Genomic DNA, 27,731 nt, shown 5'->3' with positions numbered 1-27,731 from the left:
AACATCAAGAGAACATCCACAGAACAACCACAGAACATCAAGAGAACATCCACAGAACAACCACAGAACACCAAGAGAACAACCACAGAACATCAAGAGAACATCCACAGAACATCAAGAGAACATCCACAGAACATCAAGAGAACATCCACAGAACATCAAGAGAACATCCACAGAACAACCACAGAACATCTCTAGTGTTATTTTCTTAATCGTTGATGCTCCAGATTCTGCAGTGTCGTCATTTTGGTACAAATGATAAAAAACATTCCGCTCTCCTGTGATGTTCCTCTGTCCACAGGGGGCGCTACAGCACACGACGCTTTGTGTTTTCCTGGTATAAAGTAAAGTTTGTTTTAAATTGTTGCTATGGCAACAGTCCTGGTTTTTGTGGTTTTGTGAGTCACAGGTTCAGGAGCCGCTTCAGCTCTAATCTCATTGTGGAGGATAAATGTAAAATAATCTCTTTTTTTACATGTTCTAATGACGTTTGTCCCGACGGATAATCCCCACAGCGCCCTGCCCCAGAACGGAACACACGGAACGGAACACACGGAACGGAACACATGGAAGACACGGAACAGAACACACGGAACAGAACACACGGAAGACAGAACACTACAGCTGCACACCCCGGGGGCCGGTCAGCTCTTTATGGGGCCAATAGTGACACACTCAGCTCCACTGGCCCCAGGAGAGCAGTGCTCCCGTCCGGCTCCTCCTCTGTGCGGTGAGGTGCATTGTGGGACATTTTGAGAGCACTACTTTTTCAACAACTGGACATTCGGACAATACTAAAAATGTTGTGACCCCTGCACAGCGCCCCCTGGAGGGGAGAGTGTGGACACAGCTTTGGAAAATGAGTCACTGGCACTTTGTGATTTTCCGGGGAAGTTTCAGTTCCTGTTTCAGAGCCGCCGTGGTCACACGAGGCTAAAGACGTTCACTTCCTTCTTCCACCAGCGTCTAAAATATCTCTGCTCTTCTGGAGATTTAAAAAAACAACAAAGACACAGAGAAACAAACACAGACCAACAGACTGTACGGACAGAGCTAACGCCGCTAACGCCGCTAACGCTGCTAACGCCGCTAACGCCGCTAACGTCGCTAACGCTGCTAACACCGCATGTCAAATAAGACACGATCATGGAGGACACTTCTGGCTCCATCAACTTGTGAGCCTCAATGACGTCACACACACACACCAACACACCCCGACATACACACACACACACATACACATACAGAGACACACTCACACACACACCCCCACCCCCACACACACCCACCCCTTCACACACCCACCCCTTCACACACACATTCACACACACACACACACACACACACACACACACGTCGACAGATGCACTTTTTAGTAAAAATCAAACTGAATCTTTTCTGAGTTGTGGATTTGTGTTTAGATTTGAGGTTTATGTTTAAAAATGAGATTTTGTTCAGATCCTTAAACCTCCTGGAGCAAAAAAACAAAAAGCAGATGCATTTTTTAAAATCTCAGATTTACACAAAGTTTTTCCAATAAGAGAAAGTCTGAATATTTCTTTCTTTGGTCAGGACTTTAGCTCCACAATCACAGACACAGTTTAAACATCGACAGAATCAAAACATCACAAACATAAACAGAGACAAATGTGTCAGAGGAGAAGAAGAAGAAGAAGAAGAAGAAGAAGAAGAAGAAGAAGAAGAAGAAGAAGAAGAAGAAGAAGAAGAAGAAGAAGAAGAAGCTCTGGGAACAGAATGAAGCTCGACTGAGACAAACAGAGACAGAGACACATGTGCAGAAGACACAGAGTGTGACACAGACTTCAACACAAGAAAAAGGAAATATCTGTAGTTCTGTGCATTTATCTGTTTATGTTTAATTTACACATTTAAATCACAAGATTCATCTAAAACCATGAAAGAAACAAATCCAGTGGAGCTGACGTCGCTGTAAACGTCATCATAATAAAGCGCCACATGCTGCAGCGCCCCCTATGGACAGAGGCACATCACACTACAGCAGTGGGCGTGTCACAGTGGGCGTGTCACAGTGGGCGTGTCACAGTGGGCGTGTCACAGTGGGCGTGTCACAGTGGGCGTGTCACAGTGGAGGTTAATTGTGGATTAAAGATTAAACTCAACTTCAGAGGCTGAAACAGGAGAAACATCTGAAAAGTCCAGTTTGTTGAACACGTCTGATTTAAAAACTTTGATGATGTTTGAGGAAATTAAAGTTTTCTGATGAAGTGGCGGCGCAGACGTCGTCCACGTCGAGACGAACAGTGAATCTGAATCTCATTTTGTCCAAAAGTCGAAGTAATTTTCCCCGCGGTGGCGTCTGAGCGACAGGGACATGACTGTTAGAGAACATGTGCTCGGATAGTGTTTTCAGGGGTCAAAGGTTAAATATCCAATCAGCCCTGAGCGCCGCTAAAGCCTCGCACACCAGGATTTAGAACAGGTTTGCTCCTAAATCAATAGGCGTCTGTGACAAGAGCGCAGCCCCTAATCCAGCCCCTAATCCAGCCCCGCTCTGCACAAACACCACTCTGAAACCACAGTGTGAACGGGCCCCTCCGCCGCCGCCGCCCGGCCCCACCGCCGCCCCACCGCGAGAACAAGACCCCGATCATAACGTGAACGAGAACATGTCATTAATGCCACAAAGACGAACATTTCATCAGCGCCGAACACCACAGACAAACACGTCCTCTGTCTGTTTCCATCGAACATTTATCTACAACAACAAAACTAAACAGGGACCCCGTTTAAAGCTGCACTCTGTAACTTCCTGGAGGAGGGTCCACCACCTGCTTGTCTCCATGTACGGCATTAATCTCCATGGAGACAAGCAGGTGGTGGACCCTCCTCACGCTCGTACAAACATGTAATGGAACAAACATTACACAGTCGACATTTGTTTTTTGAGAGAATAATCTGACTGTGACTCCAGACCAGGACCTCGGCCTTATCTCCAGACCCAGTCCCAGTTCAGCTCTGACCTCTGACCCCTGTCCTTTGACCTCTGTTCACACATTTTCATCTGTCCTCCTGTGCCTCTCTGTGCCGTGGCTCTTTTCTCTGACGCCTCGTTCCTCTCTGGGCCTCTGCTCTGTGATGGCCGTCAGCTGCAGCCCCTGATAAGACCGAGCATTGATTCCATCAGTCTTGAATCTATTCAGTGTCTCCTCTGGGGCGGGGGTGAGGGGGTGAGGGGGCGGGGGCGGGGGTGAGGGGCACGGGTGGCGATAGGGCTGTGATACGCTGACTGTGGGACACACTCAGAGGACATCAGAGGGGGGGGGTCAGCACAGAGTCTGGACCGGACCATCCCGTGGGACAGCGGGGGTCACACTTCAGATCTCAAGGCGCCGCTGTTTTCCTGTTTATTTCTCTGCACTTATAAACTCAAACTTAAACATCCTAAAGGTAAAGTCACAAAAATGATGAACCTGATCATTTTTATCAGCGACTCCACCCAAGACCTCAGAGTATCACAAACACAGACGCTGTAAAGACGGAGCGAGCGCGATGGAGCGAGTGTGACGTCACCACAGCGTCCAGCTCCAAATGAAGCAAATAAACCCCAGATTCATGTAGAGGCTTCACACATTTAAGACCAAAATGAGTCTGACAGTTTCTCTGTCTCTTCTCACCTTGAGCTCATCACTGACACTTCACCGAGGGCCGAGTTCCTCAGGGACACAGATCTGCAACACACGAGAAAAATAATCACAACATGAACAAAACAACCAATCAGGGCACAGCTCGTGTGACGTGGACCAATCAGGGCACAGCTCGTGTGATGTGGACCAATCAGGGCACAGCTCGTGTGACGTGGACCAATCAGGGCACAGCTCGTGTGATGTTTTTGGAGAGTTTTTTGTGACTGTTCCCAGTGTTTTTCTCGTACTTAAGCTGTTCATGAGACTCTGCATCTGAGCATTTTATCCTCTGAGAATCAGGAAGTACACCGTCAGCATGCTAGTTGTTCATAGCAGAACTGTGAGGACAGAAGGGCTAAACGCTCATCACCGTGAAGATGAATCAGGAAAATGTGGAGTAACTTTAAACGACTACAACCGGATTCAAATGCAGCGCTTTTCACGACTTTAATCTGAAACAAAACGCTCTGTGATCAGACGAGGTCACGGGGTCAGAGCGGCGCCCTGTCCGTCTGACGCAGGGTCACTATGGCGACAGGAGAAACTCTCTACAGTAGCGTTCGTAGAGAGCGATGGCGGCGAAGGCGGCGCTCTGCCCTGGATCGTGGCTGTAGTGAAATGTGTGAATAAACGTTGAGTAAAAGCCCAGTCCGACGGTCACATGTTTCCGCCGCCGCCGCGATGCTTCAGTGATAATACTTCATATTGATTTGTTTTGATGAATTACATCGATCGCCGCCAAACGATTTTGAAAACAATAAACACGAGAAGATGAAAAGGTCTGGAGCATGAATAAGTAAATAATAATAACACAAAGTGCCACAACGCACAAGTGTGAGATTTACACACAAACACGGAGGGACAGAGGGACAGAGGGACAGAGGGACAGAGGGACAGAGGGACAGAGGGTCAGAGGGTCAGAGGGTCAGAGGGACAGAGGGACAGAGGGTCAGAGGGACAGAGGGTCAGAGGGTCAGAGGGACAGAGGGTCAGAGGGACAGAGGGTCAGAGGGTCAGAGGGACAGAGGGACAGAGGGTCAGAGGGACAGAGGGTCAGAGGGTCAGAGGGACAGAGGGTCAGAGGGTCAGAGGGACAGAGGGACAGAGGGTCAGAGGGACAGAGGGACAGAGGGACAGAGGGACAGAGGGTCAGAGGGACAGAGGGACAGAGGGTCAGAGGGACAGAGGGTCAGAGGGACAGAGGGTCAGAGAGACAGAGGGACAGAGGGTCAGAGGGACAGAGGGACAGAGGGTCAGAGGGACAGAGGGTCAGAGAGACAGAGGGACAGAGGGTCAGAGGGACAGAGAGACAGAGGGACAGAGGGTCAGAGGGACAGAGGGACAGAGGGCATGAACGACATGGTTTGACCATCTTAAAATGTAAAAACACATGGACTTTTGGTGGACGACAAAATATAATTATTTTCCCTCCAAATGTTTAACTGAGGCTCATGGAGTCAGAGCAGGTCCATTTATCTGAGCCCAGTTTCATATTTGGAATCCGACCACGAGTGTCATAGAGACCAAAGAGCCAATCAGGAGCGAGGCTGTTCCCGCCCACACCACTGGTTTATCAGGGAGCGGGCGCTTAGCAACGCTGTCAATCAAACCTGTTGCTAACGCTAACAGGAGCGACCTCGGGGACAGAAGGACCTGATTTGTCTGTTATTAATGTTCAGATCTTGATTTACAGACACAATAGTGAAATAAAAACCCCAGGATCATGTAGAGGGTTAATACGAACATTTAAGACCAGAATGAGGAGTCAATGGAGCAGGAAGTGCATCCATGATCACTTCCTGTTTGTAGCGCGGCGCTAGCAGGTTAGCTCTGTGCATTTATATAAACAGACTGTGGTTTTATCTTTAGCTCATTGTCTGTTTCTGTGTCTCATCAGTCCTGGAGTGAGACCAACAGGAGAACAGAGCCTCCACCTCAGCCTCCACCTCAGCCTCAGCCTCCACCTCAGCCTCCACCTCAGCCTCCACCTCAACCTCAGCCTCCACCTCAGCCTCCACCTCAGCCTCCACCTCAGCCTCCACCTCCACCTCCGCCTCCACCTCAGCCTCCACCTCAGCCTCCACCTCAGCCACCGCCAACTGCACATCTGGAGACACACACACTCTGTCACACACACACACACACACACACACTGCTCTGGGTGTGTCTCGTCTCTTGTGTCTCTGTGTCAGTCGTTATAAACATGAACTGCACAAAACAAACCACTCAAACACAACCCAGAACAGTAACGCACAAATACTGACCCATACTGTGTGGACCGGCCCCGACCCACAGTGTGTGGGCCCCGACCCACAGTGTGTGGGCCCCGACCCACAGTGTGTGGGCCCCGACCCACAGTGTGTGGGCCCCGGTCCTGATCCAACTCTGGGGGATTTATTTATTGTGTTATTTGTGTGTTGTGTTATTTGTGTGTTGTGTTATTTGTGTGTTGTGTTATTTGTTTGTTGTGTTATTTTTAGCTCTGTATTTTGACTGTGATGATTTTTTTTCAGACTCGTGCAGCTCCACAGCTCAGACACACACACACCCACACACCCCTGCACCCCCCCCCCCCCACACACACACAGAGACACACACACACACACACACACAGAGACACACACACACACACACACACACACAGAGACACACACACACAGTTGTCTCTTTTGTTGTGTCCAGGTGTAAATTCTGTTTCTCTTGTTTCATGTCGGCTGCTCCAGTTTATTTTTAGATCATCTCCATAGAGCTCCACCTCCTCCCCCTCCACCTCCTCCCTCTCCTCCACCTCCACCTCCTCCCCCTCCACCTCCTCCTCCTCCTCCTTCTCCTCCACCTCCTCTTCCTCCTCGTACCTTCGTTCTGACTGAGGCAGGTGCAACTGATGGAGTCATGGGCCATTTGTCACACACACACACACACAAGCACTCCCCCACACACAAACACACCCCGACACACACACACACGCGGCGTTAGCACGTTAGCACGTTAGCTCTGTCTAAGTTTTTTCATTTTATTTTTGTAACACCCAAAATCACAACAGTCGTCTCGCACGTTCATGTTTTGGTTTAAACACATTTCACGACTTTCAGATTCACGCCAACACAAACAACAACTAGCATGCTAACAGTACACTTCCTTGTTTACAGATGACAAAACACTAAATAACAAACAAACCAAAACAGCTCATTTGAAACGACAAACGCGTCCAACGTTTGACGAGGCGGAGCTTTAAGTCACATGACGTCCTCATGGAAATAAACAAAAGGCTGAAGTTTAAAAGTTTAAATGTTTAAATGTTTAAATGTTTAAATGTTTAAATGTTTAAATGTTTAAATGTTTAAATGTTGTTTCTGCTCTGAACAGAGACCGGATTTAGAACAAGAGGGAAAATCTAACGAGAATCACAAACCTGACGTCAGAAACAAGGATTTTACTAAAGATCCAGTGTTTTATGAATCTGCACAAATCAACACGAGTCAGACCAGGACCAGAGCGAACACACCCCGACCCGGACGCCCCGACCCGGACGCCCCGACCCGGACGCCCCGACCCGGACGCCCCGACCCGGACGCCCCGACCCGGACGCCCCGACCCGGACGCCCCGACCCGGACGCCCCGAGCCCAAACAGATTTATTATGAAAACAGTAACACAAGGCACAAAGAGGGGGGGCTGCAGAGAGGGGGCGCTGCAGAGAGGGGGGGCCGCAGAGAGGGGGCACAAAATGATGTTTGCATTTTGCTCAGATTGTTGCGTCATAACAGTGTGGACTTTTCTTACTTTTTCAGACTCATTCTGCTGTAAAACAACGACCACATGGCTGTTAGCATAGCATTAGCATGAGCTCATTTTCACATAGAGACACACCTTTCAGCAACTGACACACACACACCCCTACACACACACACACACACACACACACACCCCCACACACATACACACACACATCTTCATAATTTCCTCCTCGTGGCATAACTCACATTAGAGCATTAATTCACACGTAACATCTGTAGTTTTGTGTGACGTCGAGACACAGATGTCCACAGCCTCGTCCAACAGGTGTGTGTGAGGACAGAGAGCACAGAGGACAGAGAGGACAGAAAGGAGTGAGGACACAGAGGACACAGAGGACACAGAGGACACAGAGGACACAGAGGACACAGAGGAGTGAGGACATGTTTGACACTTTTTCGCTCCATCTTGTGGCTTTTACTCTGCTCCACACTGATGGTCTTGAGGACACAGTGGACATAATCTGAGAGTAGTGTCCTCACTGGTACCGAATGTCTCTCCCTCTTTTGTCCCATGAAACCTCCAGGACAAAAAGTCTCATAAAAACAAACCAAAATAAAACTGTAAAAAGCGGAAATAAATATAAAATTTGGAAAAAAAATCGACGCACAAGTCGAAAAAAAACTGTAAACTGAAAGAGACGAACTGTACCAGAGTAAAACAGGGACTCTGAGACAAAACACTGAAGAAGTGAGGACGTTTATCTGCTCGTCCACTCTCACTCTGTGACTCTGACTCTGTGGCTCTGACTCTGTGGCTCTGACTCCATGACTCGTTCTCACTCTGTGGCTCGTTCTCACTCTGTGGCTCGTTCGTATTCCGGGCGGCTCCTCTTTCCTCTGGCTCTTTTATCTCTGTCGTCGTTCACAGATTCAGACTTTACAGATAAAACAGGTCACTCTGCAAAGACGAGGACGAAAAAGACCCACGAGGACAGGAGGAGGAGAGAGGAGGGAGGAGAGAGGAGGAGAGAGGAGGAGGAGAGAGGAGGGAGGAGGGAGGAGGAGGAGGAGAGAGGACAGGAGGAGGAGAGAGGAGGAGAGAGGAGAGAGGAGGAGGAGGGAGGAGGAGAGAGGAGGAGGAGAGAGGAGGAGAGAGGAGGAGAGAGCAGGAGGGAGGAGGAGGAGAGAGGAGGAGGAGAGAGGACAGGAGGAGGAGAGAGGAGGAGAGAGGAGAGAGGAGGAGGAGGGAGGAGGAGAGAGGAGGAGGAGAGAGGAGGAGAGAGCAGGAGGGAGGAGGAGGAGAGAGGAGGAGGAGAGAGGAGGAGAGAGGAGAGAGGAGGAGGAGGAGAGAGGACAGGAGGAGGAGAGAGGAGGGAGGAGGAGGAAGAGGAGAGAGGAGGAGGAGATTGGAGGGAGGAGGAGGAGAGAGGAGGGAGGGGGGAGGAGGAGGAGAGAGGAGGAGAGAGGAGAGAGGAGGAGGAGGAGAGAGGACAGGAGGAGGAGAGAGGAGAGAGGAGGAGGAGAGAGGAGGGAGGAGGAGGGAGAAGGAGGGAGAAGGAGAGAGGAGGAGGAGGGAGGAGGCGGGAGGAGGAGAGAGGAGGAGAGAGGAACAGGAAAGAGAGGGCAGGATGACCAGAGGAGAGAGGAGGAGAGAGAAGGTGTCAGGAGCAGGGGGGAGGAGACAGAAGCAGGGAGGAGGAGAGAGGAGCAGGGAGAATAGAGGAGCTTGGAGTAGGAGGGAAGGGGAGACAGGAGGCGACAGGAGCAGGGAGGAGGAGAGAATGGGGGGCCCAGGGGAGAGAGGAGCAGATAGAAGCAAGAAGGAGGAGACAGGAGCAGACTGGGATGAAGCAGCACAAATCCACTGCAGGAGGTGGAGGAGGAGGAGCAGTGTCTCTGAGGATCAGCTCCTCTAAACGTCTCCTCACTCAGAGTCTCACAGAGTTTAAAGACACGACTGAGGACAAGAGTCAAGTCAACGAGGACAAAGACGCTCCATTTGAGAATGTGTCCCGCTCCTGTCCCTCTCCTGTCCCTCTCCTGTCCCGCTCCTGTCCCGCTCCTGTCCCTCTCCTGTCCCTCTCTGTCCCGGGGGCTCAGATCTAAAGTCGTAGTTAAATTTGGTCCAAATCGTCTTTTCTTTTGTGAGATTCATGAGTTTGTTCAGAATAAACGAGCGAAACATCGTCCTGAGTCAAATCAGAGGAAAAAAAGTCGAGCAGCAACAGAAAAACAACACACACACACACACCCCACACACACAAAAGTCCAGACACACCCCCCCCCCACACACACACACAGGTCCAGACGGGACAGAGACACAGGGTCCTCACTGGACGAGTCACTGCAGAGACTCATCGTTCACTTCATGAAACAGGAGCTACATGTTTGTACTTTTTCTTTGCAGTATTGTTGTTTTAGTTGTCATACTCTTGTGTACTTCTGTGTTTAATCGTTGGGTCGTTCTGTTATTTATTTTTCTGTTGTTTATTTATATTTTATTTGTTTATCTCAGATGTTTGACTCTGTTTGTTGCTGTCGTTGTGTCAGTGGAATAAAGTTTAAATATTATCGTTTATTCCGTATTTCTCTGTATCGACCTCTCGTTCCGTGTTCCGTTGTCGTTCCGTGTTCCGTTGTCGTTACCTGTAAACGCAGAGTTTCCTAAAATATTCCTGAAGCTCCGAGGAAGAAGCGTCTGAAGACGAGGCTAAAAGAGGCTCAGCCCACGCTCCAGGAGACACGGAGCCGATATCACACAGCACTCCCACCCTGTACTTTTAAAAATACACACGCTGATACTGAGGTGTGACGTCGCGCTGGGGGGCCCTGTGTGTGTCTCTATGGTGGGATGTTCAGCGGTTACCACGGAGACACAATGCACTCATTAGAAACACGGACGGATAAGTTTAAAATCATCTGAAAACTCAAGAAAAAATCCAAAAGTGATTTAGTCTGAGACAAACTGTTGGCTAATGCTAACTAGCATGTACCACAGCCTCAGACAGAGCAGTGCCTACAGTTAGCATCACACTCGCTCTCTGGGCCGTCTCTCTGGGCCGTGGCTCCGGGCCGTGGCTCCGGGCCGTGGCTCCGGGCCGTGGCTCCGGGCCGTGGCTCGGTGTTATCAGTGTGAGTGAAACGCTGTGTCCTGGTCGTCAGGGCCGCCTGATGTTTTGCAGGTGTATTTTTAGTGGCTCCCCCTCTGTATCTCCCCTCCTCTCCCTCCTCCTCCTCCCCCTCTCCCTCCTCCCCCTCTCCCTCCTCCTCCTCCCCCTCTCCCTCCTCCTCCTCCTCCTCTCCCTCCTCCTCCTCCTCCTCCTCCTCCTCTCCCTCCTCCCCCTCTCCCTCCTCCTCCTCTCCCTCCTCCCCCTCTCCCTCCTCCTCCTCCTCCTCCTCCTCCTCCTCCTCCTCTCTCTCATTGAGGCTCATAGTGTAAACTGTTTGTTCTCGTGTCGTTCTCAGACGCTGTTGTTCTGTTCGTGCTAACTGAATGTTAAAAGGATATTGAGTTTCTTGGTGTGAGCAGCAGGAGGAGCAGGAGGAGCAGGAGCAGCAGGAGCAGCAGGAGCTTTGTCATCATGTTGTAATTCGAGGTGTGCGTCTGTGGAGTGCTCCTATGTAACGAGATACACTCTTAATTTGGGAAAGAGCATCAGCAGGTAAAGGTCGTGACCTCTGAAGGACGCACATTGATTTTTGGGCTGAAGCCTCTGGATGAAGCTCAGGGTTTGTCAGATCATCTGTGTGAGTTTGTTGTGTGTTTGTTTGTGTGTTTGTGTTTGTTTGTTTGTTTGTGTGTTTGTTTGTTTGTGTGTTTGTGTGTTTGTTTGTGTGTTTGTTTGTTTGTGTGAGTTTGTTTGTGTGAGCTGCATTTAAAACCACAACGACATGTTCAGAGACAAATAAAACAGAGACACTCGGGACGAGGGACAAGAAACAAAATCTATCAAAATTTATCGAGATAAAAAGAGTCGACAATAATCGGGACATCTGATATAATAATGTGTAAAAAAAATGTCTCCACAGTGGAGACGACGGGGGCAACAGCCCTGAAATACTACAGAAATACTCAGGACAGAAATACTCAGGACAGAAATACTCAGGACTTCCTCTTCGCCAAAACACACAAAACTCTTTGTGGACACATGTTTCATGTTTCAGGTCTGATCTTGTGACTTAAAGGGCCATGTCTCTTTAGAGATGGATCGATATATCGGTTGGGTCGATATTTGTTCTTTTTATCGTATCAGTTTTCGATCTTAAATCTCCAGCTCAGCTCGATGTTTAGTTTTGATGGATCTGCTGCTGCTGTAAAAAAATCCACACAAAGTTTTAAATTTACACTTAAAAACAAAAAGGAAACAGCAGAGTCTGAACACAGATCGAAAAAAAGAAACAAATCTAAATCAGCCCCAGACGGATCAGCTCCAAAATATCGACAGATTCTCTGGATTTTAAACAATCGATATGAAGATCGGACATGAAAAAACCTTCATCAATGAATCTCAATCTTAAAGAAACCATGACCACGGCCCTCAGCCCGGGCCCTGTCCCTCAGGAGGCCCCTGTCCCTCAGGAGGCCCCTGTCCCTCAGGAGGCCCCTGTCCCTCAGGAGGCCCCTGTCCCACAGGAGGCCCCTGTCCCTCAGGAGGCCCCTGTCCCTCAGGGAGCTGTTCTCTGTATCGGGGGGACAGGGGCTGGATCGATGCTCAGCTCTGGCCTCATCATTTAGACTAAAGTGAGTCCGGCCCCTCGGCCTTAAACAAACTCTCACTTTTAGAAAATAAAAATGGATTTGTCTTGAGTGTTTTTCAGGGTTTGGTTTTATTAAAGTGACACAAAAGTTAAAGCAAAACTGCACCAGTTTAGAGAGAATTAAAAACTATATTTTCTGTTTCTGTTTGGGAGTAAATGGACTTAATACAGAAGCTTTATATGTGTGGACGGAGTGTCTGGAGGGACCAGTGTGTATCTGTATCTGCTGTTTTCACACACTCTGGCGGCGGCGGCGCACGGCGGGTTTCCGGCGGAGGCTGATAAACGGCCGTGTGCGCGCACATACACACATACACACATACACACATACACACGTGTGCCCCGGGGCATGATGGGAGAGCGGGGAGAGCACACCCGACAATAACACGCCGCTCTCAGGGAAACGGGACAAACCCAACAGGAACATTCAGCAGAATTATTTTTAGTGTCGATTAAAGCGTCGAGGGGCTGAGTCCGGACGCTCTTTAAGGTGAAGGATCTGGAGCGACGAGCTGAAAATGTGACTCTGGGACGACGGGTTTTTCTACGACGTCTGTGAATATTTATAATCGTCATGGAAACACAGCAAAGGACTGTGGGTAATTCCACTTTGGCTCTGGGGTGTTACTCTGGGAGGACATCATGGTGTGTCCAGAAAAAGAGACAAACTGAATCTGAAATCACACCATCGTTTCTCAAAGCAAACTGCTGATTCCTCCATGAGACGTGTTCAGACGGACAGAGGACAGAGGACAGAGGACAGAGGAGTGGACAGTCCAGCCCTGCAGCGCTGACCAGAGCGAGGTGTGGATGATTATAGACATGACCCGGGTCAAAGCAATCTGCTCTCCCCCCGAACAGAAACACACAACGGACCAAAACACGACGGGAGAGAAGTGTGGGACACGAGGGACAACGAGGGACAACGAGGGACAACGAGGGACCACGAGGGGCCACGAGGGACAACGAGGGACCAGGAGGGACCACGAGGGACCAGGAGGGACCAGGAGGGACAATGAGGGACAACGAGGGACAACAAGGGACCAGGAGGGACCACGAGGGACCAGGAGGGACCACGAGGGACTATGAGGGACCACGAGGGACCAGGAGGGACAACGAGGGACCACGAGGGACCAGGAGGGACCAGGAGGGACCACGAGGGACCAGGAGGGACCAGGAGGGACCACGAGGGACTATGAGGGACCACGAGGGACCAGGAGGGACAACGAGGGACCACGAGGGACTATGAGGGACCACGAGGGACCAGGAGGGACAACGAGGGACAACGAGGGACCACGAGGGACCAGGAGGGACCAGGAGGGACCACGAGGGACCAGGAGGGACCAGGAGGGACCACGAGGGACTATGAGGGACCACGAGGGACCAGGAGGGACAACGAGGGACCACGAGGGACCAGGAGGGACCAGGAGGGACCACGAGGGACCAGGAGGGACCAGGAGGGACCAGGAGGGACCAGGAGGGACCACGAGGGACCAGGAGGGACCAGGAGGGACCACGAGGGACTAAAGAAACTGCCAGGGCCTACCAGGGACTACAGGGACTACGAGAGACTACCAGAGACTATCGGGCCGCTGTGTTCTGGTGTTGAGGGCCCTACATGAGAGGGTTTATGAGACACTGGCAGGTCATGGAGCTCTGCAGGTCAGAGAAGACGGAACAGAAACTTTTGAACAAAACGAGTGACCAGAACAACAGCCCCTGAACACGGTCGAACAACTGAACACGGTCAAACATCTGAACACGGTCAAACAACTGAACACGGTCAAACATCTGAACACGGTCAAACAACTGAACACGGTCAAACATCTGAACACGGTCAAACAACTGAACACGGTCAAACAACTGAACACGGTCAAACAACTGAACACGGTCAAACAACTGAACACGGTCGAACATCTGAACACCTTTGTTTTGACACAGTTTCTGTGTTTGTCGCTGCTTGTCTGAGAAAAAGGTGGTTCATCACAAACGTGTTTTATTTCAAATGAGACTTTTTTCCAGGTCTTTTTCAGTTGCAGCTCGAGTCGACATCCTGAGTCTCTGTTCTTTCTGTTTTTACCTCTTGTGTGTCACCTCTGGTCGGGGCTGATGTCAAAACTCCAGGAGATGAAGGCGGAGTGATTACGAGAGCGAGACATGATGACATCTGCATGAAACACACACCTGTCACGGCCGACCTCGTCTCTGCTCCATCGACTCACGACTTCAGACGAGACTTTGTACAGATACTTATCCTCAGAACAACGGCGCCCGACGTTACACTGAGAACGACTGCGTAGGAAGCTGCGTGTCGGTGACGTTAGCGCTTTAGCTCATCTGTTTCAGCACAAACCTCCGATTCTAAAATATCAAGCTCCATTTCAGCGCAAAGAAATATGTCCATTTACTACAAACGATCAATAAAATAACGTTCTTTTAGACACTGGGCTAATTATGTTGTGCTGTTTTGTTCAGATGAAGCTCAAGGCCGTTCTAAAACTGTCCAGAAAAAGTCCAGTTTTGTCCTGTTTATTTCATTTTATAGTATTGATACTAGTTTGAGTATCGATAGTTTCTGATTCTGAGTACTTCTGATGGCCCTTCTCTCTGTATTACTGCGCTGACATGTGACCCACCATCTCAAACGCCCCTGACATCTACAAAAACAAAAAACAAAACTCCTGTCTCACCTCTGGGGCAGATTGACACATAAGCTGTTACCCTGAGGGGCGGCCAGGGGGCAGCAGAGAGCGCCCGGGGCTTTCATTTCCTTCAAAAGCCTCCGCTCTTCATTAGCTCCAGTGCAGAACAGTGCGACGCTCCTGGGGCCGTTTCATTGGAGCTTTTATGACTCTCCACTGTGATGATGTCATACTGTCTGAAGGGGGCGGAGTCACTTTATTCTATCGATATTTACACGTTTATATCTGAAAAAGTAAATTCAACAAGTGACTCGACCCAAGACCTCACTGTGTTACAACAAAAAAACATTTGGACAACATCATTTTAGCCTCTTCATCTGTGTTAAATGTGATTGGCTGTAGAACGCGGTGATGTCACGGTGCAGGATTCTTGACTTTTTTTCCTCCGGTTTTATCGTCTTTATTCGCGCAGTAATGTAACTAGAAGAGGAGTTACACGGAGCTTTATTTTATATTTCCACTTTATTTTATGTCTGTTTTCGTGCCGCACTTTGTTTTATTTATGAAACGTGCGATAGAAATAAAGTGGATCGGATCTTTATCTGACCCGAGCAGAGAAAACCTCACGACGGCTCAGGAACAAACACGACCTCTGCATTTACATGACACTGGCCTCATTTGTCAGGCGTTTATGGGCTTTAGGGGCCCACGGCGGGGGCGGAGGGGGGCGGAGGGGGCGGAGGAGGGGGCGGGGGCGCAGAGGGGACACAGAGGGGACACAGAGGAGGCGCAGAGGAGGCGGAGGTGACACAGACTTTACCACAGCAGGTTAACTGTCATGTAAAGAAGGCACACTCTTTACCACGCTACTGTATTGTATCATTTTAACAGGAAATACCGACCCCTGTTTCCACGACGACGCCCCCTGACCCCTGACAGGACCACCCACTCGGCGCTTTCACTCAGACTAAAGGAGCTTTTAAACGCGCTCCTCATCAGCAAATGGAGCTAATGAATATCTAAACAGCCTCGTCCACACACGGGTCTGTGTCGTTTCAGTTCGAGTCTGAATCGGCCCCGTGGAGCTTGAGTCTCTATGGTTCTCACCTCTGTGGGTCATTTTGTTATAATTTACACATTTTAAATCACAATATTCAACTGAAACAACTTAAGAAAAGAAACAAATCGGGGGCAGGTTGACAAAATGGCGTCTTGAAAATAGAAAAAGGTCGAACGTGAATCAGTCAAAAAAAACAACTTCAGAGGAAAATGAGAAGAAACGACAAGAACCTGGAGAAACATCTGAACAGATTGAAGAACACGTCTGATTTAAGTCTGTGTTTGTTCAAACTAAACGTGCTGCTGTTTGGATTTTCTCAAAGTCCAAACTCGATCCTGTGACGTCCATTTTGTTGGTGGAAAATAAGTGAAAAAAGAAAAGACTTTTGAGTCGATGAGCTGCATTAAAAACTAAAACTGAAGACGAGGAAAATACAGAAACTCTGAGCCTTTTAATCAAGAAAGAAAAGTCCAAGAATGTGTCTCTGGAGCGAAGGGTTTGTTCGTGGAGTAATGTGAGCAGCAGAAGTCTGGGCCAGACGCAGACGATCAGAGCCACTGCCAAAGCCACAGGAAGAGGCCCTCACTGCTAAAGTCATCAGAGCAGAGAGGGGCCCCCGTACAGCGGCCCAGAATAGAACAGCACGGCCCAAACAGCAGGCCCACTTCTGATTACACACAGATGGAGTCAGGCTCAGAGCAGCACTCACCAGACACATCCAGCCTTTTATATGTGTGTGTGTGTGTGTGTGCTTCAGCTTCAGCTTCAGCTTCAGCCTCAGCTTCACTAAAACTGTACAGCCCCATGTGAACGAGACTCTTAAATACACTTAATAAAACATGAACAAAGACGTAACTCATGAGGAACTAACTGTTTATTAACGATTGAGCCTCAGTCACTTAAAACCCAAACACACGGACCACATATTCAAACAGGTGGGCCGCAGAAGTGGGCCGCAGAGGTGGGTCATCGGAACACTGGGCCGTCCACACCGGGCCGTTTACACTGGTGCAGTTTAGTGTCGACGCCTTCGTGGTTTGTATCAAAGTGCAGTGTGATGTTTTTTAGGTCAAGGTCAAATTTATTTCTAAAACACATTTACACTGACCCAAACATCGGCCCAAGAGCAAATATGGCCCAGATAATTCAAAATAAATCCACGTGTAGAGAAATAAAACAACTGTGGTGCAATAAGACGAGTGAAAAAAGTAAAATTTCAGCTCGTTTTGTGTTAAAACCAAATGTGATGTAAAAATATTGCGTAAAATCAAGTGGGTCAGTTCAGCAAAAGACAGAGGACCAATAAAAATAGGCCAGAGTCAGACACAGACACCCCCCCCCCCCCCACACACACACACACAGACACACCCCCCCCCCACTCACATACACACGGGTTAAGTGTCTTGCTCGTGGACCTCGCTCTTAATCTGTGGGTGAAGTTTATGTCAAGACCAGGATTTGAACCATGGACCTTTGGCTCAGTGAAAAACATGACTCGTCTTTTCTCTAAATCCAGAGTGTGATCCCCGTCACACAAAAAGGCCCCGCCCCCGCCCCCGCCGACCACCACAAAGCCGTCCACAGACCTCCATACAAACTCTCCCCGTTTCAGGACAGAGCTGGACAATTTGGACAATGATCTGAGTCCAGTGTGTGTGTTGGGGTGTGTATGTGTGTGTATATGTGTGTGTGTCAGGCTGCTCTCTGTGTGTGTGTTTGTGTGTGTGTCTCCGCCCCCTGCCTTCATGTTTGATTGTTGTGTACCTGTGTGTGTATGTGTATATATGTGTTTGTGTGTGTATATGTGTGTGTATATATATGTGTGTGTGTGTCTCCGCCCCCTGTCTTCATGTTTGATTGTTGTGTACCTGTGTGTGTGTGTGTTGTGTGTGTGTTGTGTGTGTACCTGTGTGTGTGTTGTGTGTGTATTTGTGTGTGTGTTGTGTGTGTATATGTGTGTGTGTTGTGTGTGTGTTGTGTGTGTTGTGTGTGTGTTGTGTGTGTACCTGTGTGTGTTGTGTGTGTACCTGTGTGTGTGTTGTGTGTGTATTTGTGTGTGTGTTGTGTGTGTACCTGTGTGTGTGTTGTGTGTGTATTTGTGTGTGTGTTGTGTGTGTACCTGTGTGTGTGTTGTGTGTGTGTTGTGTGTGTTGTGTGTGTGTTGTGTGTGTACCTGTGTGTGTTGTGTGTGTACCTGTGTGTGTATTTGTGTGTGTACCTGTGTGTGTGTTGTGTGTGTACCTGTGTGTGTTGTGTGTGTACCTGTGTGTGTGTGTTGTTCGTGTCTCATTGTCTCACACAGATAAACAGATTGTGTTTGCAGCTCTCGGGATGAAAGGGTCATTGTGGTGAACGGGCGGCGGGTCCAGCGCGTCCTCGGGACAAACGGGTCTTGTCTGAAGATCAGCCTCATTTACAAACGCACGTCTTTGTGACGCGACCAAAACGAGAGCGAGCTACAGCCATGAATAATTCAGCGCCTCCTTAAGGGTTAAAACAGGCGGAAAATCTGCTTGTTCTGAAGTGAAAGACGCGGCAGAAAAGACACGACGAGAACCCAGGGCCCGGCGCCGCCGCCGCCGCCGCCCCGGGAACGTTTGGAAAACTCACAAACACGACACAAGAAAAGCCCGACGAGAGCCGATACTGAGTGAGTCATGAGCCGGACACAGAGTTTAGTGAAACGTCAAATACGACAAATAAGACGCTAAACACACAAGAGTCTGCAGAGGAGCGCCCCCTAGAGCCCGGGAGTGCGTTTACGACCAGCTCACACGCTGCCATAAATATTACATCGTTTATTTATGATCAGCCTTTTTAAACACGATTTCTGTTCGATCTGCATTTTAAAAAACAAAGGCCTTGAGCAACAGACCAACAAATGAATATTATGATTTTTTCTTTCATAAAATATTGAACAAACAGAGAAAACGCCGCACACGAGTCCGACTCCAAACCAACTGCATTTTTCCGTTTCATAAAAGTCCAGTTTTTCCCGGTGCTTCAGAGTCGGGTCAGGAGTCGTCTGTTTCTGTCTCATCTCGTTTTTTTCCTTCACACACAGTTATCTCAGACTTTTGTGACATTTCTGTGTAAATCTGGACTCGAGGTGAGAGTGAGTCTGGACAAAGACGCACCGACGCAGAAAAGTTTAAGTATCGGCCGATTCACGATCAACCGATACCAGAACAGAGACTCAAAACATTTATTTACTTTATATGAGACAAAACTGAGGCAAATGTGACGGATAAATAAAAGTTCAAACATCTGGGACGACTACAGGAAATAGTTTAATTATAAAGATTTATCTGTGCAGCCAGGACATCGACTGAACCGATATTTAGACGCCGATATTCGATCCATCATCTTTAAAATAAACGTCTGAAATTTGTGTCACAAAACGGGACAGGATCAGATGAATCAACCCAAAGACATCCTGTCCCTCGTGTCCACTGAGCGTCCCGGGCCCGTCCCTCGTGTCCACTGAGCGTCCCGGGCCCGTCCCTCGTGTCCACTGAGCGTCCCGGGCCCGTCCCTCGTGTCCACTGAGCGTCCCGGGCCCGTCCCTCGTGTCCACTCAGGCCTGTCTAAGTGAGTGTGGCAGTTCTGCTCTTGTGCATGAGCGCCCCAGACAAACAGAGCCCACCCCCCTGACCCTCACACTCTCAGACTCAGACGTGTCCGTCCTCAGACTCAGGACTCGGAGCGACGCAGATTCTCACTGCTCTGTTTTATTTTATCAGCTCGATTCAACAAAAACAGTTTTTTAATCTGTAGAGAAACGTCAGCGAAACAGGAAACAAGAAACATTTAGTTTAACCCGAAACGACGCAGGAGGAAACATCTGAAACTGTGGAGACGATTTTACATGAATGTGACGTTTAGCCTTTAGCATCTTTAGTCTTTAGCATCTTTAGTCTTTAGCATCTTTAGCCTTTAGCATCTTTAACCTTGAACATCTTTAGCCTTTAGCATCTTTAGCCTTTAGCATCTTTAGTCTTTAGCATCTTTAGCCTTTAGCATCTTTAACCTTGAACATCTTTAGCCTTTAGCATCTTTAGCCTTTAGCATCTTTAGCCTTTAGCATCTTTAGTCTTTAGCATCTTTAACCTTCAGCATCTTTAGCCTTTAGCATCTTTAGAATCTTTAACATTAGGTTTAAACAATACTCTCTGATATATGACGACACAATCCCTGCACTATTAGGTCAAACATGGCGTCTCATTACAGTCAGGACGCTGTGTGGACTTTAGGAGACGTTTGTCCCTCTGGACGTCGTCTCGTTTCACCCAAACACATTAAACTGGGACCAGAGTCTTGCCCAAGAGCACAAAAACAAGTCCCCAGGCTGGACTTGAACCAGCAACCTCCTCGTTCCTGGACAGACACTGAAATCTGCCCCAAAGCTCCAGAGTAAGTGACAAGGAGCAGAGAAAAAGTACTGCATTCTGTTACTTTAGTAAAAGTACAGATACTGGAGCAAAAATACTCAAGTAGAAGTGTTAAAAATAAAAATAAACTCTCAGCCTTTTCAGCAAGAGTACAAATACAAGTACAAATACAAGTACAAATACAAGTACAAAGTACAAGTACAAAGTACAAATACTGCTCTGAACTGTACGAGGAGGAGGAGAGGAAACGAGAGGAGGAGCTGAGGAAATGCAGTGATGTAAAATTAAAAAGTATCCACTGTAATATACTTAAGTAAAGTACAAATACCTGACATATGCACAGTACTTCATATTTGTACTTTGTCATGTTCCACCTCAGAAAACTAGAGACACAGGCCAAAAATATCACAAAAATATTACAAAAATATCACAAAAATATTACAAAAATATCACAAAAATATTACAAAAATATAACAAAATATCACAAAAATATCACAAAAATATCACAAAAATATTACAAAAATATCACAAAAATATTACAAAAATATCACAAAAATATAACAAAAATATTACAAAAATATCACAAAAATATTACAAAAATATAACAAAAATATCACAAAAATATTACAAAAATATCACAAAAATATTACAAAAATATCACAAAAATATTACAAAAATATAACAAAATATCACAAAAATATCACAAAAATATCACAAAAATATTACAAAAATATCACAAAAATATTACAAAAATATCACAAAAATATTACAAAAATATCACAAAAATATTACAAAAATATAACAAAATATCACAAAAATATCACAAAAATATCACAAAAATATCACAAAAATATTACAAAAATATCACAAAAATATTACAAAAATATAACAAAAATATCACAAAAATATTACAAAAATATCACAAAAATATTACAAAAATATCACAAAAATATTACAAAAATATAACAAAATATCACAAAAACATCACAAAAATATCACAAAATATTACAAAAATATTACAAAAATATCACAAAAATATCACAAAAATATTACAAAAATATCACAAAAATACCACAAAAATATCACAAAAATATTACAAAAATATCACAAAATATCACAAAAATATTACAAAAATATCACAAAAATACCACAAAATATTACTAAAAAAAATCACACAAATATCACACACATTCTGTCTCGTCTGAATTCCGCCCTTGTCCTCGACTCTGGACACAGTTTATCAGTTTGACTCAGTGGCTCAAATCTGCACCACGAGGAGGAAAAGATCAACAAGAGGAGGAGGAGAAGGAGGAGAAGGAGGAGAAGGAGGAGAAGGAGAGAAGGAGAGGAGGAGAAGGAGGAGAGGAGGAGAGGAGGAGAGGAGGAGAAGGAGGAGGAGAGAAGGAGGGGAGGGGCTCGCAAAAAGAGATGAAGTGAGGAAGGAGCAGATGGTTAATAAAGAATCAGGCTCTAATAACGAAAGAGAAAAAAAGAGAAGAGTCACATCTGTCCAATCACAGGACGAGACGTTTAAAGAGTCACATCTGTCCAATCACAGAGGACGAGACGTTTAAAGAGTCACATCTGTCCAATCACAGAGGACGAGACGTTTAAAGAGTCACATCTGTCCAATCACAGAGGACGAGACGTTTAAAGAGTCACATCTGTCCAATCACGGAGGACGAGACGTTTAAAGAGTCACATCTGTCCAATCACGGAGGACGAGACGTTTAAAGAGTCACATCTGTCCAATCACGGAGGACGAGACGTTTAAAGAGTCACATCTGTCCAATCAGAGGACGAGACGTTTAAAAGAGTCACATCTGTCCAATCGCAGAGGACGAGACGTTTAAAGAGTCACATCTGTCCAATCGCAGAGGACGAGACGTTTAAAGAGTCACATCTGTCCAATCGCAGAGGACGAGACGTTTAAAGAGTCACATCTGTCCAATCACAGAGGACGAGACGTTTAAAGAGTCACATCTGTCCAATCACGGAGGACGAGACGTTTAAAGAGTCACATCTGTCCAATCGCAGAGGACGAGACGTTTAAAGAGTCACATCTGTCCAATCACAGAGGACGAGACGTTTAAAGAGTCACATCTGTCCAATCAGAGGACGAGACGTTTAAAGAGTCACATCTGTCCAATCACAGGACGAGACGTTTAAAAGAGTCACATCTGTCCAATCACAGAGGACGAGACGTTTAAAGAGTCACATCTGTCCAATCACAGAGGACGAGACGTTTAAAGAGTCACATCTGTCCAATCACAGAGGACGAGACGTTTAAAGAGTCACATCTGTCGGATCTAAATATGAAAAACTGAGGCTCTTTTAAAAAGAGACGAGTGAATGAACGAAAGACAAAGACACAGAGTGAAAGAGGAAAGAGACGAATAAAAGAGTCACAAGAGAGAGGAAGAGGAAGTCACACAAAAGAGGAAGAACATACAGACGACAGAATGGAGGACGAGTAACGCTCAGCACATCTGAACTGAACAGGAGGAGGAGGAGGAGGAGAGGAGAGGAGAGGAGAGGAGGAGATGAGAGGAGGAGAGGAGAGAGGAGACGAGAGGAGAGAGGAGCTGAGGAAATTAGAGGAAAAGAGAGGAGAGAGGAGAAAAGAGCTGAAGAAACAAGAGGAGAGGAGCTCAGGAAATGAGAGGAGGAGAGGAGAGGGGAGAGGTGAAGACAGAGTGGCACAAGTGAAGGCGAGAGGAGCAGAGGGAGGACAGGGAGGAGCAGAGGGAGGATGAGAGGAGCAGAGGGAGGACAGGGAGGAGCAGAGGGAGGACAGGGAGGAGCAGAGGGAGGATGAGAGGAGCAGAGGGAGGGCAGGGAGGAGCAGAGGGAGGACAAGGAGGAGCAGAGGGAGGACAGGGAGGAGCAGAGGGAGGACAGGGAGGAGCAGAGGGAGGACAGAGAGGAGCAGAGGGAGGACAGGGAGGAGCAGAGGGAGGACAGGGAGGAGCAGAGGTTGCAGAGGTTCTTTGTGTTTCTGTTGCTCTGAAGCTGAGATGCTCACAGAGCGAGCGGTCAGAGGTGAGCTGTCACAGCCTCTTAAACATGGCTGACTGGACACATGTGACCGGCCTCACCGCTGCTCCCTGCTCCACCTCCTCCCTGCTCCACCTCCTCCCGCTCCACCTCCTCTTTTCCCTCAGCTCGTGTGTGAATCCTGAAAAAAACTGCCCACCGAAGAAGAATCACGGTGTAAAAGTCAAACCTAAACCTGTCTCCTGCCCCACCTCTTCCCTCTCCTCCACCTCCTCCCTCTCCTCCACCATCCTCCCTCTCCTCCCTCTCCTCCCTCTCCTCTGTCATCGATCCATCCGCCCGCCGTACATCCGAGTGATTGACAGCTCCTAATTGGCCTAATCCCGCCTCTAGGGGCTTGTAGGTCTTGGGCTGATCTGGATACAGCTGTCCTATTCTTCAGACCTGACACCAGCGCCCGGGGGAGCGGGGGGGACGGGGGGAGGAGGTGAAGAGGGAGGGGGACGGGGGGAGGAGGTGGGAGGAGGTGAAGCATCACTCTCATCTGTTTCCACTTCAGATTATTTGGTGCTCTCATGTCTGAGTCTGTTTGGAAAAGAAACACAGAAGCAATTGTGTTCATCTGCACAGAGGACTACAGTACCCATAATGCACTGCACAGAGGACTTTACTAATTAGTATTAAGATTATAGTGAGATTATTCAGGATTAATGACGCCGTGACTAAACTGTGAAATCACATCTGTTGAAAATCTTACATTTTTTGAAGCAGAAAATGAACAAAATGATTTAACGTCACTAATGAAACTGTAAACGTCACATTTTTATGTGGAGAGCGGGATTCAAACCACAAACCTTCAGACACCACGAGGCAAACACTCCAGCCAAACTCTACCAACTGAGCCACTGTCATGATTCTAGATCTTTATCTCACTTCACGCCGTTTAACCTGTCGATCCCAAACATGAGCGTTTCGTCTGGAGCTGCGGCGAAACGTAGAACCGGATCAGTCTGTGTAAAGAATGTGTTTCATTTCACCTTGACGCTCGACCTTTTGTGCTAAAATTGCGCCTAACGCCGCGTGTGGAGAGACGGGACGCTGATACGAATCTCCAGCCGATCAGTCTGAGAGGAGAGGTCAGCGCCGCCGCTCTCACAAACCACGTCCTTGGGGCGGGCGGCAAACAGAGGAGGGGGGTGCGGCGGGAGAAAGGAACAGCCCGGAGCGCCCTCAGATTAGCCGTGCTCTGTTGAGGAGCTAAGGGCCAGAACGCGGCGTCTGATGGGACTCGCTAAGCCTTTTTAGACCCCCCTCCGCTGGGACGTGCCCCCCTCTCACGCTGCTCGTTCATCCAGACCCCGACACTCGGAGCGGAGTCACATTAGAGCCACGGAGACGCAGCGGGCGCTCGCGGGCGGGTCACGGGCGGGTCACGAGCCGAGACCTCGAGTCTAACGAGCAGGTAAACGGGACGGATCATTCATAACGAAAAGAGAAATATTCATCGTAAACGTCGTCACGGGGCGCTTTGTTGTGACGACGTTTACGACGACGTTGGACACTGCAGTTTTCTAACTTGAAATCAGTTTCATGTTTCTTTTATGAAGTGGTTTTAGGTGAATATTGTGATTTAAATCCACAGAGATGAGAACCATAGAGACACAAGCTCAATAAGTCTGATTTATCCAGCAGAGGGCGCTGGCTCAGGGTTCTGCTTTAATAACAGCTCTGTCTCTGTTATATGTTTATTTCTGCAGCGCCCCCTGTGGACAGATACACATCACACCAGAGCAGAGCGTTTTTTTACATTTGTACCAAAATGACGACGCGACGCTGCAGAATCTACGAGTATCAACGATTAAGAAAATAAAACTGAGAAGGAAGAGCGGACGTCACAGTGGGCGTGTCACAGGGGGCGTGTCACAGGGGGCGTGTCACAGGGGGCGTGTCACAGGGGGCGTGTCACAGGGGGCGTGTACAGGTGGAGGTTAAACGGGGCAGATTGACAAAATGGCGTCTTGAAAATAAGAGATTAAAGATTAAACTCAAACACTTCTGTCGGCCATTTTGTTTTTAAAATGTTACAGTTAAAGGCAAAACAAAATGGCGGTTTGACGACGTATAATCTCAAAATAAAGCGCTGACTCGTCGTATGTAAAATAAAATCCCGCCGCACAAACATCACAGGCGTCAGCTGTTTTCATCTGTGGATTCCATTTCGTGTTTTGTGCCAAACACAAACGTTCATAATTTCCCATAAATCCTTTTCCAAACACGCAGACACGCGTGTTATGAAGTGTTGGCAGTTTTGAGATTGATTTGACCTTTGACCCTGCGCTAATAAACCAGCGGCGACTGAAAAATGCATGTTGCGATTGTGGGGACACGGTTTATTGATTTGCTGGTGACATTTTGCTGTTGTGTCTAAAACGTGTCCCAAAACACGTTTAATTAAAAACCAATAACCAGGACACACGTGTGAGAAAAGAGCGTGTGGGACAAACTCTGAGCGTGTGGGACAAACACTGAGCGTGTGGGACAAACACTGAGCGTGTGGGACAAACACTGAGCGTGTGGGACAAACACTGAGCATGTGGGACAAACACTGAGCGTGTGGGACGAACACTGAGCGTGTGAGACAAACACTGAGCGTGTGGTCAGACGAGGCCGCGGCGGCGCGACAGAACCAGAGGAACTGACCGACGGAACACTGAGGTACAGAGAGAACACTGAGGTACAGAGAGGGACATATAAAGACACAGAGGGACATATAAAAACACAGAGGGACATATAAAGACACAGAGGGACATATAAAAACACAGAGGGACATATAAAAACACAGAGGGACATATAAAGACACAGAGGGACATATAAAGACACAGAGGGACATATAAAGACACAGAGGGACATTCACAGCTGATCGGTGCCTCAGTGGCTCTGGGGGAGGACACAGGGGTCATTGTGTGTCCAGCCCCGTCTCCTCTGTCCACAGAGAAAGACAAACCAACAAGAAAGAGTCAAAATCACAGCTGCCAGGACTAAACCAGGACTAAACCAGGACTAAACCAGGACTAAATCAGGACTAAACCAGGACTAAACCAGATCTGAACCAGGACTAAACCAGGACTAAACCAGGACTAAACCAGGTCTAAACCAGGACTAAACCAGGACTAAACCAGGACTAAACCAGGTCTAAACCAGGACTAAACCAGGACTAAACCAGGACTAAACCAGGTCTAAACCAGGACTAAACCAGGTCTAAACCAGGACTAAACCAGGTCTAAACAAAGACTAAACCAGGACTAAACCAGGTCTAAACCAGGACTAAACCAGGACTAAACCAGGACTAAACCAGGACTAAACCAGGTCTAAACCAGGACTAAACCAGGTCTAAACAAAGACTAAACCAGGTCTAAACCAGGACTAAACCAGGTCTAAACCAGGACTAAACCAGGACTAAACCAGGACTAAACCAGGTCTAAACCAGGACTAAACCAGGACTAAACCAGGTCTAAACCAGGACTAAACCAGGACTAAACCAGGACTAAACCAGGTCTAAACCAGGACTAAACCAGGACTAAACCAGGACTAAACCAGGTCTAAACCAGGACTAAACCAGGTCTAAACCAGGACTAAACCAGGTCTAAACAAAGACTAAACCAGGACTAAACCAGGTCTAAACCAGGACTAAACCAGGACTAAACCAGGACTAAACCAGGACTAAACCAGGTCTAAACCAGGACTAAACCAGGTCTAAACAAAGACTAAACCAGGTCTAAACCAGGACTAAACCAGGTCTAAACCAGGACTAAACCAGGACTAAACCAGGACTAAACCAGGACTAAACCAGGACTAAACCAGGACTAAACCAGGTCTAAACCAGGACTAAACCAGGTCTAAACAAAGACTAAACCAGGTCTAAACCAGGACTAAACCAGGTCTAAACAAAGACTAAACCAGGTCTAAACCAGGACTAAACCAGGACTAAACCAGGACTAAACCAGGACTAAACCAGGACTAAACCAGGTCTAAACCAGGACTAAACCAGGTCTAAACAAAGACTAAACCAGGACTAAACCAGGTCTAAACCAGGACTAAACCAGGTCTAAACAAAGACTAAACCAGGACTAAACCAGGACTAAACCAGGACTAAACCAGGACTAAACCAGGACTAAACCAGGACTAAACCAGGACTAAACCAGGTCTGCTCCTCCACAGAGACTTCAGGATCATGTTTTGGTTTTGAGTTTTTAGACCCAGAAAAAAAGTTCAATTTTTAAAGATAATGTTGATTTAATGTTTAGTCCATTAAAAATCTGGGGTCACGTGTTTATTTTTATTTTTTTAGTCCCTCGTTTGTCTGAATTTCTCTGGATAAAATCTCCACTGCACTGATCACTGTGAACAGGTTTGATACTTTGTGAATTGTTCTTTCCTAAAGTTGGGGGTGAGTTTGTTAAAAAGGCGACACATTTGTGAAAT

At 47.6% G+C, this 27,731-nt stretch overlaps 1 protein-coding gene across 1 annotated transcript in view; it reads right to left on the bottom strand.

The window, feature by feature from the left end:
• The window catches only part of cdh11 (cadherin 11, type 2, OB-cadherin (osteoblast)), a 73,150-nt gene that overhangs the window by 30,673 nt on the left and 14,746 nt on the right, over positions 1–27,731 (bottom strand). Inside the window, exon 2 of the mRNA XM_055227087.1 lies at positions 3,657–3,710. The gene's annotated coding sequence lies outside the window, so the exon portion shown is untranslated. The remainder of the gene's footprint in view (positions 1–3,656; positions 3,711–27,731) is intronic.

Source organism: Periophthalmus magnuspinnatus, chromosome 15, assembly GCF_009829125.3.
Source record: "Periophthalmus magnuspinnatus isolate fPerMag1 chromosome 15, fPerMag1.2.pri, whole genome shotgun sequence".
Taxonomy (NCBI): Eukaryota; Metazoa; Chordata; class Actinopteri; order Gobiiformes; family Gobiidae; genus Periophthalmus; species Periophthalmus magnuspinnatus.
Note: the sequence above shows the minus strand (reverse complement) of the source record. Positions and strands in the feature narration are given on the sequence as shown.